At 41.5% G+C, this 12,108-nt stretch overlaps 1 protein-coding gene across 2 annotated transcripts in view; it reads right to left on the minus strand.

Moving 5' to 3' along the window:
- The window catches only part of LOC125453943 (protein FAM117B-like), a 222,987-nt gene that overhangs the window by 28,110 nt on the left and 182,769 nt on the right, over positions 1 to 12,108 (minus strand). The window lies entirely within an intron of this gene.

A 12,108-nucleotide genomic window follows, 5' to 3' on the forward strand; every position in this document is an offset into this window, starting at 1 on the left:
TTCAGGCCAGTTCAGAATCTAGATGGATTGGGAGTGAAGAATGGAATAGATACTGGGTTCAAATACACAAACAAGAGAAGGAAAGGATTAACAGAGGAGTAAAATACTGCAAAATTGGTTTGCTCGGGTATGTCTTTGAGTAAAAAGCAGTTGAACAACCAAATATGTAAATCTCTTGGCTTTTAGGGTACAAAAAATAAATATAGGAGCTGATAAAAGGTATGCAACTGTATTACAAAAAAAAACTCTAGTTTATTGGGTCATGAATTACATATATTTTAAAAAATTAACATTTCAGGAAAGTATTTTTTGGGGAGGCAAAGGCCTAGTGGTGTTATTGCTAGACTGTAATCCAGAGACCCAAATAGCATTCTGGGAACCTACGGTCGAATACTGCCATGGTAGATGGTAGAACTTGAATGCAATAGAAATCTGGAGTTAACAGACTAATGATGATCATGAAACCGTTGTTGACTGTCAGAACAATCCATCTGTTTCACTCATGTCCATAGAAAGGCAATCTGCCATCTTTTAGTGAAGGAAACTGGTCTGGTAAACCCGTGTTTCCAGACTCAGGGCAACGTAGATGGCTCTTAACTGTCTTTAGAACATTTAGGGATGGGTAAAATTTGGTAGCCTGGCCAACAGTGCCCATATCTCATGAATGAATTTAAAAAAACACTGGCTGATCCACAAAGATCACCACTAGCAGAACCTCACAGACCAAGAACTTTTGATTTGCATGCGTTATGGGGGAACAAGCAAGAAAATGGAGTTAAGACCACATCACGATAGCCATAATCTTAGTTAATAGCAGAGCAGGCCTGAGGGGTTACATAGCCTGCTGAGATTTTATGTTGAGGAGGAATTTGGTTCAATCTTAGTGTGGCAAGTGTATCATATGATGCCTTGAATTTAGAAAAATATCCCAAAGCTTCTTCAGACAAAAATGAACAGTTAATGCAAACAAGATACTAGGGCAATCAAAAGTTGAGTCAAAAACACACCTTAAGGAAGATCCGCAGCAGAGGGATTTGGGGAGTGTTTCTAAGCAGCGGGCCTAGGCTTTGAAGGAATGCAAATGGTGGCAAAAGTGAAATTGGTGTGCAAATGTGAAAGAAGCCAGAGTCAGAAAAAGATATACAAGGGTTTGTAACAATCTTTTTGACTGAATACACTTAATGCTAAATGCCTTGGAATACTGAGAGTTGGGACCAATTATTGGCAACAATTATTTAAAATCTTTGTCAATATCTTGGATGACATGATTCAATTTATGGTTACTAAATCTGCAATAACACCAAGAAGTAAGCTGTCAAGATAAGGGAGAAAGTTTGCAAAAGGATATGGACAGGTTAAATGAATGGGCAAAAAAACTGTATTGTGGGGAAATTTGAAATTCTTGGGAATGCACAAAGAATACAAAAGTAATATATACCATTTAAATGGAGAGAAGTTGGTGGTACAGAGCAATGTGGGTGGCCTGGTACATGAATCACAATAAGTTAGTCTGCAAGTTCAGCAAATGATTAGAAAGACATATGTAATTTTGTTGTTTATTGCAGGGGGAAATTGAATACAATACTGGGCAAGTTCTACTGCAGCTGCCCAGGGTCTTGGTCAGTCTTCACCTGGTGTGTAACGTACTGTTTTGGTCTCCTTTATTGAGTAAACAATATAGTTAGTAACTGTTAGTACAGAACTCAAGTAACAAATGTTTCACAGAGAATTCACCAGTTAGACGAAGAATGGCAGTAAACTGCCAAATTTTGTTAAACTGGGCACATTGACCATGACTGATCGAGAGACAGACCCAAGAAATGAATGAGAATGATTCTCACCTGCTTGCACAGACACTGAACTTGCTTCAACTCAGTTATTTTTGCCTGCAAAGAACCAGGTCTTGTTCCTGGAAATACATTCCCGGCAATGAAATATGTAGGGAATTATGGCACATGTGATTAAGGGCCATAAACTGAAGTACAAAAAGAGACTGTATCATTTTAGACCATATTCACACAACGTTATTAATGAGAGAGGATCTTAGAAACATCTAAAATTCTAACAGTATTGGACCGGGTAAACATAAGAAGGATATTTCTAATGGCTGGGGAGCCCAGAACCAGGCGTAACAGTTGAAGGTTACTGCACAGATCATTTAGAATGAGTTGAGCAGAAATGTCTTCACCCAGAGAGTGGTGAGCCTGTGGAATTCTTTGCCACTGAAAGTGGTTGTGGTCAAAACACCATGTTTTCAAGAAAAGAGTTATATATGTTTCTCAGGGTTAAAGGTATCAAAGAGTATGGGGAGGAAGTGGCAACAGCATACTGAGTTAGAAGATCAGCCATTATCATATTGAGTGGGGCCACAAGCTCAAAGGCCATATGGCCCACTGCCACTCCTTTCTTTTTTACCACGCTAGCGAGGGGACACAATCTTAGAATAACAGGCAGGCCATTGCAGACAGTATTGGGGAGGAATGGTGAATCCTTAGAATTCTCTGTCTCAGACGGCTGCTGAAGATCAGTCACCAAATATCTTCAAAAGTGATCAACAGGTTTTTGATTACCAACGAAGTAAGAGATACAGGGGAGAGCATTGGGAAAATTTTCCCAGAGGTATAATCAACTATCATCTGTTAGGATGACAGAGCAGGCTTGATGTGTAGAATGGACTATTTCTGTTATTTCCAATATTCCATGGCTATCAGAAGAAAGCAAATACCAACCAATAACAAGCACTCCAAAAGGTTGTACCTGAGCAAAGCAGCACCTGACTGCATTCACGATGACAAGGATGGTAAGGATTAACTTGTCTCTATGAACCAATGTTCCTCGAAGTCCAGAAATAGGCTTACAATTAATGTATAAAATCAAAGGGACAACATTAAAACGTGCTGCGAGAATTCTGAACTTCAGTGCAAGAAAGCGAATGGAGTTTCTTAAGACCTTGAGATATAGGAGCAGAATTAGGCCATTATTGAGTGTGCTCTGCCATTTGACCACGGCTGGTATGTTTCTCAAACCCATTCTCCTGCCTTCTCCACATAATCCTTAATATCCTTACTAATTAGGAACCTATCTCGGTCTTAAATGCATTCAATGACTTAGACTCCACAGCCTTCTGCAGCAACTAGTTGCACAGATTCAGCACCTTCTGGCTGAAGAAATTTGGCCTCATCTCAGTTCTCAAGGTTGTCCTTTCAATCTGAGGCTGTGTCCTCAGGACCTAATCTCTCTGACTAGTGGGAAAGTCATCTTCATGTCTACTCTAACCAGACCTCTCAGTGTTCTCTAAGTTTCAATTAGATACATTTCAATGAAATTTCACTTTGAAACCTGTTGGATGCATGCTAGTAATAAATAAAGACCTGAAACATATTTACGTGTATTGTGTGCAAAGAGTTTGAATAAAATCAATGCATGTAGCTAGAAGACTGTCACTATGTCAATGGTTAATCAGCTATTTCTGTTTAATTTATCTTGCAATACTCAGCACATTCGGGATAGAGGGATAAAGGGATAAAGGAATAAAGGAATGAAAAAAGGAAAAATATTGTTTGGTAGAAGTCTGCTGCCTAGATTATTTTTGTAAAGAAGCGTGGTTTCTAAGGATATGTCCCTACATATTTCACTGCTGAGAATATATTTCCAGGGTCATCTCCATGCCAGTAATGACTAGTGAGCAGGATACAAAATATTTCCCTCCTGCTGGGGTATATCTCAAAGCTTGTCAAAATGTTTTAAAGTATTCATATAAGTGCCATTTAAAAAGTAAATACAAAGGTGATTGCCTGAATTTTGGCTTATTGTTTAATAAACACTAAATAATTAAGCATGCATTTCCAACAAAATGCACTGCTATAATCACAAGTTATTTTTGGTGAATTTATGCCTCAAGGAATGCAAGTGTGGATTAGAAATGTTGGCATAGTTGTGTGGGGTTAAGTGGCCTGGAGCCTCTCGGAAACTCTATTGTTGAAGTACTAATACGTTTTTCATGCCAGGGACCATTTTAGCAGCAAATTTATAAATTGCATGCATTCTTAAAATGTAAAATATAGACAACACCTGTTTTCTTCCTTAATATATTCACACAGGAACTAGAATTCATAAATTCCACAGAGTCTGTTCAGTAATACAACGGATAAAATTGCGATATCTTCTTGGAACTTTTAACAAGTCTAAAGGTGTGCGAGCTAGGCAGAGTGGCCATGCAAAATTACCCACTGTGTCTGGGGATGTTTAGGTTAGGTGAACTGACCGTGGGAAATGCAGGAAATGCATTAGAAATGCAGGAATAAATAAAAACATATAGTTGATATGGGCCAACAAGCACCACTGAAAATTCCATTCTTATAGATCAATTAGTCATTGTGGTATCTCACTATGTGCAATATGTTTAATAGGCTTCCTATGTAACTAACTACAAATCAAGTGTTTTAGGACAGCCCCATCTCAAAAAATTGGCCATCATAAGGCACTGTGTTAAACAAATTCTTCCCCGGCATTTCCCATATCAATACGGTCTTTCCTTCTGAAGCAAGTTCATTTCAATGAATAAATATTGTCATATATAGTATCTCACAGGGCATGGAACAACAGGGAAAAAAAAACTCCACTATCAATTTTTAAGAAAGGATCTCAAAGTCAAGGATACACACCACTGACTACACCCAATCACCAAAATGGCGCACACAAGTCTCATTCCGGGCTATATTCTCCTTTCCTTGCCAACAGAAAATAACAAGAGATTCAAATAACAGGAACACCCAAAGAACAGAAATACAAGTAAAGCAACTGGTTCAAAACCAGACTAATGTTCCAAAATGGAACAAAATAAAGAGTGAAAAACCATAGAATTTTTTTGTCTTCATTCCTCACTGAAATGGAGAAGCTAATAACATCTGATAATGCAATAACTTGCTGGCTTCGGTATACAATTCCAGCTGAGCTCGTATCTTTGTCTCTTCTACTTCATAGATCATTCTATTTGTACATAGGCAGACAATTTTCAATGGAGGTTATTAATAATATGGTTCATTTGGAAGCAGCTTCTAATGTGGGCCTTATCTTGTGTCTAGACGCACTAGGATTTGTTTGTTTTATTTCTGTACTGTCAAGACAGGCATTCCAGTGCCTATTCTCAACCCCCTTTGAGAAGGCAGATGAGAACCTTCTTATCAAACCATTTACGTCATGGGGATAACATGCTAATAGGCTCGGGGAATCCAGGATTCCAGTAACTATGAATGAACACCCCTCCGAGAGCACCACCCTTAAACCTTTTCCTAACTATTGTTTGGAAGATACTGCGGGAGAAGCATCTATAAATAGTTAACTGTGACACTGTACTGACAGTGGAGGAAGATGACAATTAAGCCAGTGCCTGGGTTATCGACTAAATCAATGGTCTTGCCCTGGAAGGCTGTCAGTTCTTCAGGGTATGTCTGGCTGTTCTCATCCAAACAAGTGAAGAATATCCCACCATATTTCTGGCTTGCATCTTGCAGTTGGACTAAGTTTTGGGAGTGTCAACTCTCCACAGACTATTCAGCTGCTCCAATTCAACAGTCTTGGGGCTGGTCCAGTTTAGTTTCTGGTCAACAATAACCGAGAATTTGAACGTGTAAAAGCCATGTAATTGCACATCAGAAGGGAAACGCGAGATCACCACCCAACACTTCCAACTGAAAATCATAACATCAGCTCCAGCTTGTCTGATACACTTGAACTGAGCTTTGCTTTTATTAAGGACAGTGATCCTTCCACATAAGCTTTCATATAATCTTTGGCTATGGGATCATATAATTCTGTCCATAGCTGCTGCTGTTTAACATGGATGTTCTCACTTTGACTGGGTGGGCAGGCTCTTCTCGATAGGCCTGTTTTGCTCCTTGCTTTCTTTTCTAGACTCTTTGCCGATCCAGAGTTTGCAGTCTAGTTTGATGCTAACAAATTAGTGAGTAATATCCAAGACCATAAACTTATAGTTTGTGGTAGATACAATTCTGTTGCCAATGGCATATATGTCTCATGGGTGACTAGTTTTGAGTGCCAGATTTAGCATGGTTGTCATGCCACATTATAAAATGCATGACATGCTAAGGTAGAACTTGATGGTCAATGACACCTATGCTCATTTCTACTAATGATGCTCATGACAGTTGCAATGGTCGATTTGTTGTATGACAGCAATTCCAACGAGGTACTAACGAAGGGTTCTTGCTGCAGAGAATCCACAGTCAAGCAAAAACTGGGGGATGGCTGTATGCCCTCAATTTTCAATTCTGCAGCACTACACTTGGTTAAAAAAAAATCATAGCCTAAGCTAACAATAGTAGTTTTACAACACAACATTTCAGCTGTCCAGTTCGCCAGATTCTGAGTGAAGCATGCATCTGTCAAGAATGTTGCTATCATGCTGCATCTTTGATCTGGAGGATAGCAAGAAGCTTAAAAATTTCTTTTAGGTTTAACTCTTGTTCAGGGCAGACAAATTCCCTAAACTTTAGTAGTTTTTTTTCGCTCCAAAAAGTTGATCTCATTTGAGGGGTGCAGTCCCACAGTGCTCAGGATCTGTCTGCTATGATGCCCAAATAACCATTATTCATAAACAGCACCTCTCAATGAGCTATTTAGCTGGAGGGTGGATCAATTGAGCGCAATCTCAGGTCAAAATCAACGTTCTTGAAAGTGCCTCCGATTTTCTCAAGGGCTATTGTCATCATTCTCACCAACTCACTTAGAAGGGGACGTTGTCCTATGATGACAATACCTCATTATTTAGGTTGACATGCACGGTACTTGCATGGTCAGAATTAGATTAACAATCTCATTAAAATGTTAGTTCCTCAAACACTACAGTATTTAAATTGATACAGGTCAACAGGCATAAGTTAGCACAAGTTTTACATAAGAACGTAAGAACTAGGAGCAGAAGTAGGCCACCTGACCCGTCGAGCCTCCGCCACCACTCAACAAGATCGTGGCTGATCTTTTTGAGACTCAGCTCCGCTGATCCTCCTGCTCACCATAACACTTAATTGCTTTAATTGTTCAAAAATTTATCTAGCCTTGCCTTAAACACATCCAGAGAGGTAGCTTCAGCGGGCAGGGAAGTCCACAGATTCACAACCCTTTGGGTGAAGAAGTTCCTCCTGACCTCAGTCCTATATCTGCTTCCCTTTATTTTGAAGCTATGCCCCCTAGTCCTAGTTTCACCTCCCAGTAGAAACAACCTCCCTGCCTCTACCTTATCTATTCCTTTCTTAACTTCATATGTTTCTATAAGATCTCCCCTCATTCTTCTGAATTCCAATAAGTATAATCCTAGCCTACTCAGTCTCTCCTCATAATCCAACCTTCTCAACTCTGGAATCAACCAAGTGAATCTCCTCTGCACCCGATCCAGTGCGAGTATATCCCTTCTCAACTAAGGAGACCAAAACTGCATATAGTATTCCAGGTGTGGCCTCATCAGGACCCGATACAGCTGGAGCACAGCCTCCCTGTTTTTAAACTCCATCCCTCTAGCAATGGCAGACAAAATTCCAAATGCCTTTTTAATTACCTGCTGCACCTGCAATCCTACTTTTAGCGATTCATGCACAAGGACACCCAAGTCCCTCTGCACAGCAGTTTACCATTTAAAACATAGTCCAGTTTGCCGTTATTCCTACCAAAATGGATGACCTCACACTTAACAACATTGTACACCATCTGCCTACTCACTTAGACTATCCATTCTGTGTCATCTGCAAATTTTGACACACCACACATAGCCCCCAACTCCAAATCATCTATGTAAATTGTAAACAATTGCAGTCCCAACACTGATCCCTGAGCCACATCACTAGCCACTGACCGCCAACCAGAAAAACCGTTTACTCCTACTCTTCGTTTTCTTCTCGTCAACGAATCTTCTATCCATGCCAATACATTACCTGTAATACCATGCAACTTTATCTTAGGTAACAGCCTTTGGTGTGGCACCTTGCCAAATGCCTTCTGGAAATCCAGACACCACATCCACAGGTTCCCCACTGTCCACCATGCAAATAATATCCTCAAAGAATTCCACCAAATTAGTTAAATATGATCTACCCTTCATGAACCCATGCTGGGTGATCCCAATGGGACAATTTATATCCAGATGTCTTGCTATTTCTTCCTTAATAATAGATTCAGGCATTTTCCCCACTACTGAAGTTAAGCTAACTGGCCGATAGTTACCCACTTTTAGTCTACTTCCTTTTTTAAACTGTGGCATCACAATGGCTGTTTTCCAATCTGCAGGAACCCCCCTTGAGTCCAGTGAATTTTGGTAAATAGTTACTAGTGTATTTGCTATTTCCCCCATCACCTCTTTTAGTATCCTAGAATGCATTTCATCAGGGCCAGGAGACTTGTCTACCTTTAGCTCCATTAGCTTGCCCAGCACTGCCTCCTCAGTGATAATGACAGTTTCTAGGTCCTCACCTGCTATAACCTTCTCGCCATCAGTTTCCGGCATGTTATTTGTGTCTTCTACTGTCAAGACCAATACAAAATAACTGTTTAATGCCTTGGCTATTTCATCATTCCCAGTTATTAAATTAACCTTCTCATCTTCTAAAGGACTAATGTCTACCTTCGGCACTCGTGATTTACATATTTATAGAAACTTTTGCTGCTTGTCTTTATATCCTAAGCTAGTTTATTCTCATAATCTATCTCACTTTTCTTTACAACTTCTTTTGTGGCTTTCTGTTGGCCTTTAAAGATTTCCTAGTCTACTAGCTTCCCACTATTCTTTGCTTTTTTTTCCAATCTGATGCTTTCCTTCATTTCCCTAGACACCCATGGCTGACTATCTCTTTTCCTATAGTGATTGCTTATCACTGGAATATACTTCTGCTGAGTGCTGAAAAATTATTTTTGAAGTCCTCCACTGTTCCTCTATTGACCCACCATGAAGTTTTTGCTGCCATTCTACCTTAGCTAACTCCTCCCTCATTCCTTCATAGTCTCCCTTGTTTAAGCACAGGACATAGGTACTGGATTTAAACATCTCACACTCCATCAGTATTTTAAATTCGATCGTACTGTGATTGCTCCTTTCGAGAGGATCCCTAACTGTGAGATCATTATGTCTCATTACATCAGATGAGATCGAGGATTGTAGGGTCCATTACATATTGATCAAGGAAATTATCACAGATGTATTCTATGAACCCCTCCTCAAGGCTGCCATGACCAACCTGGTTTGACCAATTGATATGTAGATTAAAATCCCCTGTGATAATGGCTATACCATTTTACATGCATTAGCTATTTCTATGTTTATTGCCCACCCCACCACCATGTCATTATTGGGTGGTCTATAGACCACACCCATCAGTGACTTCTTCTCCCTGCTATTCCTAATTTCCACCCAAATGGATTCAACCTTTTGTTCAGTAGAACCTATATCATCCCTCACAAGTGCCCTGATATCCTTAAAAATCAGAGCGACGCCACCTCCCTTACCTTCCTGTCTGCCCTTCTGAACAGTTTGATACCCTTGGATATTTAACTCCCAGTCACGACCATCCTGCAGTCATGTCTCTGTAATGGCCACTAAATCATACCCAGTTGCCATGATTTGCGCCATCAACTCATGCAACTTGTTTCGAAGGTTCCGAGCATTTGGATAAAGTGCCCTTATGCCAGTTTTGCACCTTTTTTTTGACTGCCAGCAGCTCCATTACTAACAGCTCGAGTTCTCCTTCCCTTTAACTCATGTGCCAATCTTCAATGGAGTTGAAGCTTCCTCGTCACCTGCTAACCTGCTGCTTTGTCTTCCATTAATTGTTTTACTTCCTGTATGCTCACTCCTCCCTTGCCCCCCTACTTAGTAGTTTTAAGTCCTACTGATCACTCTATTTCGCCAGAACACTGGACCCGGTCCTGTTCAGGTGGAGTCCATCACAGCTGCATTGAACACTTCTGATGCCAGTATCCCATGAAAAGGAAACCCTCTTTCCCACACCACTCTTTTAGCCACGTGTTTACTTCCCTGAACCTCGCCTCCCTATGCCAATTTGCATGTGGCTTGGGCAGTAATCCGGAGATTATGACCCTTGAAGACCTGTTTTTTTAATTTTGTTGCTCGCTTTTCATCAAAGCCCGAAACAGGTCTTTTTGCCTAGTCCTGCCTATGTTGTTGGTATCTATGTGGATCACAACAACTGGATCCTCCCACTCCCTCTCTAGGATCCTCTCAAGCCGGTCAGAGATGTCTCACACCTGGCACCGGGCAGGCAACACACCATGCGGAATTCTCTATCCTGCTTGCAAAGGATACTGTCTACCCCCCTGTTGATGGAATCCCCTACAACTACAATCTGACTTTGAGCTCTCCCCTCTTGAATGGCCTCCTGGACCATGATGCCATGGTTAGTTGACTCATCCTTCCTGCAGCCCTGTCCCTCATCCACGCAGGGAGCAAGCGCCTCAAACCTGTGGGACAATGTCAAGGGCTGCAGCTCCTGTGTTCCTGCCTGCAGGGTCCCTCTATCTGCCTCACTTGCAGTCACACACTACTGTACCTGCCCAACAACTGAATTAACATTAGTTAATTCACTTACTGTGACTGTCTCCTAGAACACAGCATCCAGGTAACTCTCCCCCAGCCAGATGAGCCACAGTGTTTGGAGTTTGGATTCCAGCTCATTAATTTTGAGCCGGAACTCCTCAAGCAGCCAACGCTTGCTGCAGATGTGGTCACTGCCTATCTCAATGGGATCAGCTCGTTCCCACATCATACAGTTACAACACATCACTGGACCTGCCATCTCTACTTAGTTATTTATTTAAAATTAATTAGATTTTAGGTTTCAGTGTTACTTCCCAAATTTATTGGGTGAAAGATAACCACTACCAAGCCAACCACTCGCGGAACAACTGAAGGCTGCAGACACGCAAGGTAAGACTTTTAGAACAAAAGCTTTTCTACCATATAACTGACTAACTTCCAAGCATGAAAAGCTATCACCCTAAACACAACTTCAACAGACTAGGGAGATCATTGCAACTGCACATAGTTGGAACGTTGAAATCAAATTGTTACAACCTGATTCACTGCATCTTGGATCTCAAACTCAGATTTAAATTTAACAACTGTCCAAGTGTTCATTACAATAGAAACCAAAGGAACAGCAGATGCTGTAAATCAAGAACAAAAGCAAAGTTGCTGGAAAAGCTCAGCATATCAGCAGCATCTGTGGAGGAGAAAACAGTTAATTTTTTGGGTCCGGTGACCCTTCCTCAGAACTGATGGTAGCTGGGAAAACGTCAGTTTATATGCAGCAAAAATAGGGAGGTGGGTGCCGTAGGGAGTAAACGATAAGATAGAGCCCAAAGAGAGAGGAAGACAGTTGGACAGACAAAGGAGTTGCTAATGATCAGGCTGGGAGGGTGAACAGTTGTTAATGGGGACTGTTAGTGACTAACAACAGGGGGTGTGTAGTGGCAGTCTGGGACATGGGAGAGTTTAGGCCCTAAAATTTTTGAACTCAATATTGAGTCCGGAGGGCTGTAGGATCCCCACACGGAAAATGAGATGTTGTTCCTCCAGCTTGCGTTGGGCTTCACTGGAAAACTGTAGCAAGCTGGATACAGATGTTGGCCAGAGAGCAGGGTGGTGCATTGAAGTGGCAGGCAACTGGGTAGCTCAGGGTCTTTTCTGTGAGCATAACGTAAATGCTCTGTGAAGCGGTCGCCAAGACTATGCTTCATTTCCCCAATGTAGAGGAGACCACATTGTGAGCAGCGAATACAGTAGACTAGATGCTGGGAAGTGCAGGTGAAGTGTCGCTTCAACTGGAAAGTATGCTTGGGCCCTTGGATACTGAGGAGAGAGGAGGTAAACGGCAGGTGTTGCACCTTCACCGGTTATAGGGGAAGGTCCCATAGGGCTGTGGGGAGGTGTTGGGGGTGAAGGCAGTGTGGACCAGGGTGTCCTGGAGGTAACGGTCCCTGTGGAAGGGAGGACAAGGGAGGGAAGGGAAATGTGTGTCTGGTGGTGGCATCTTGCTGGAGGTGGCAGCAATGGCATCTGATGATCATCCAGAATGGTGATGCTAC

Source organism: Stegostoma tigrinum, chromosome 7, assembly GCF_030684315.1.
Source record: "Stegostoma tigrinum isolate sSteTig4 chromosome 7, sSteTig4.hap1, whole genome shotgun sequence".
NCBI classification, from domain to species: domain Eukaryota; kingdom Metazoa; phylum Chordata; class Chondrichthyes; order Orectolobiformes; family Stegostomatidae; genus Stegostoma; species Stegostoma tigrinum.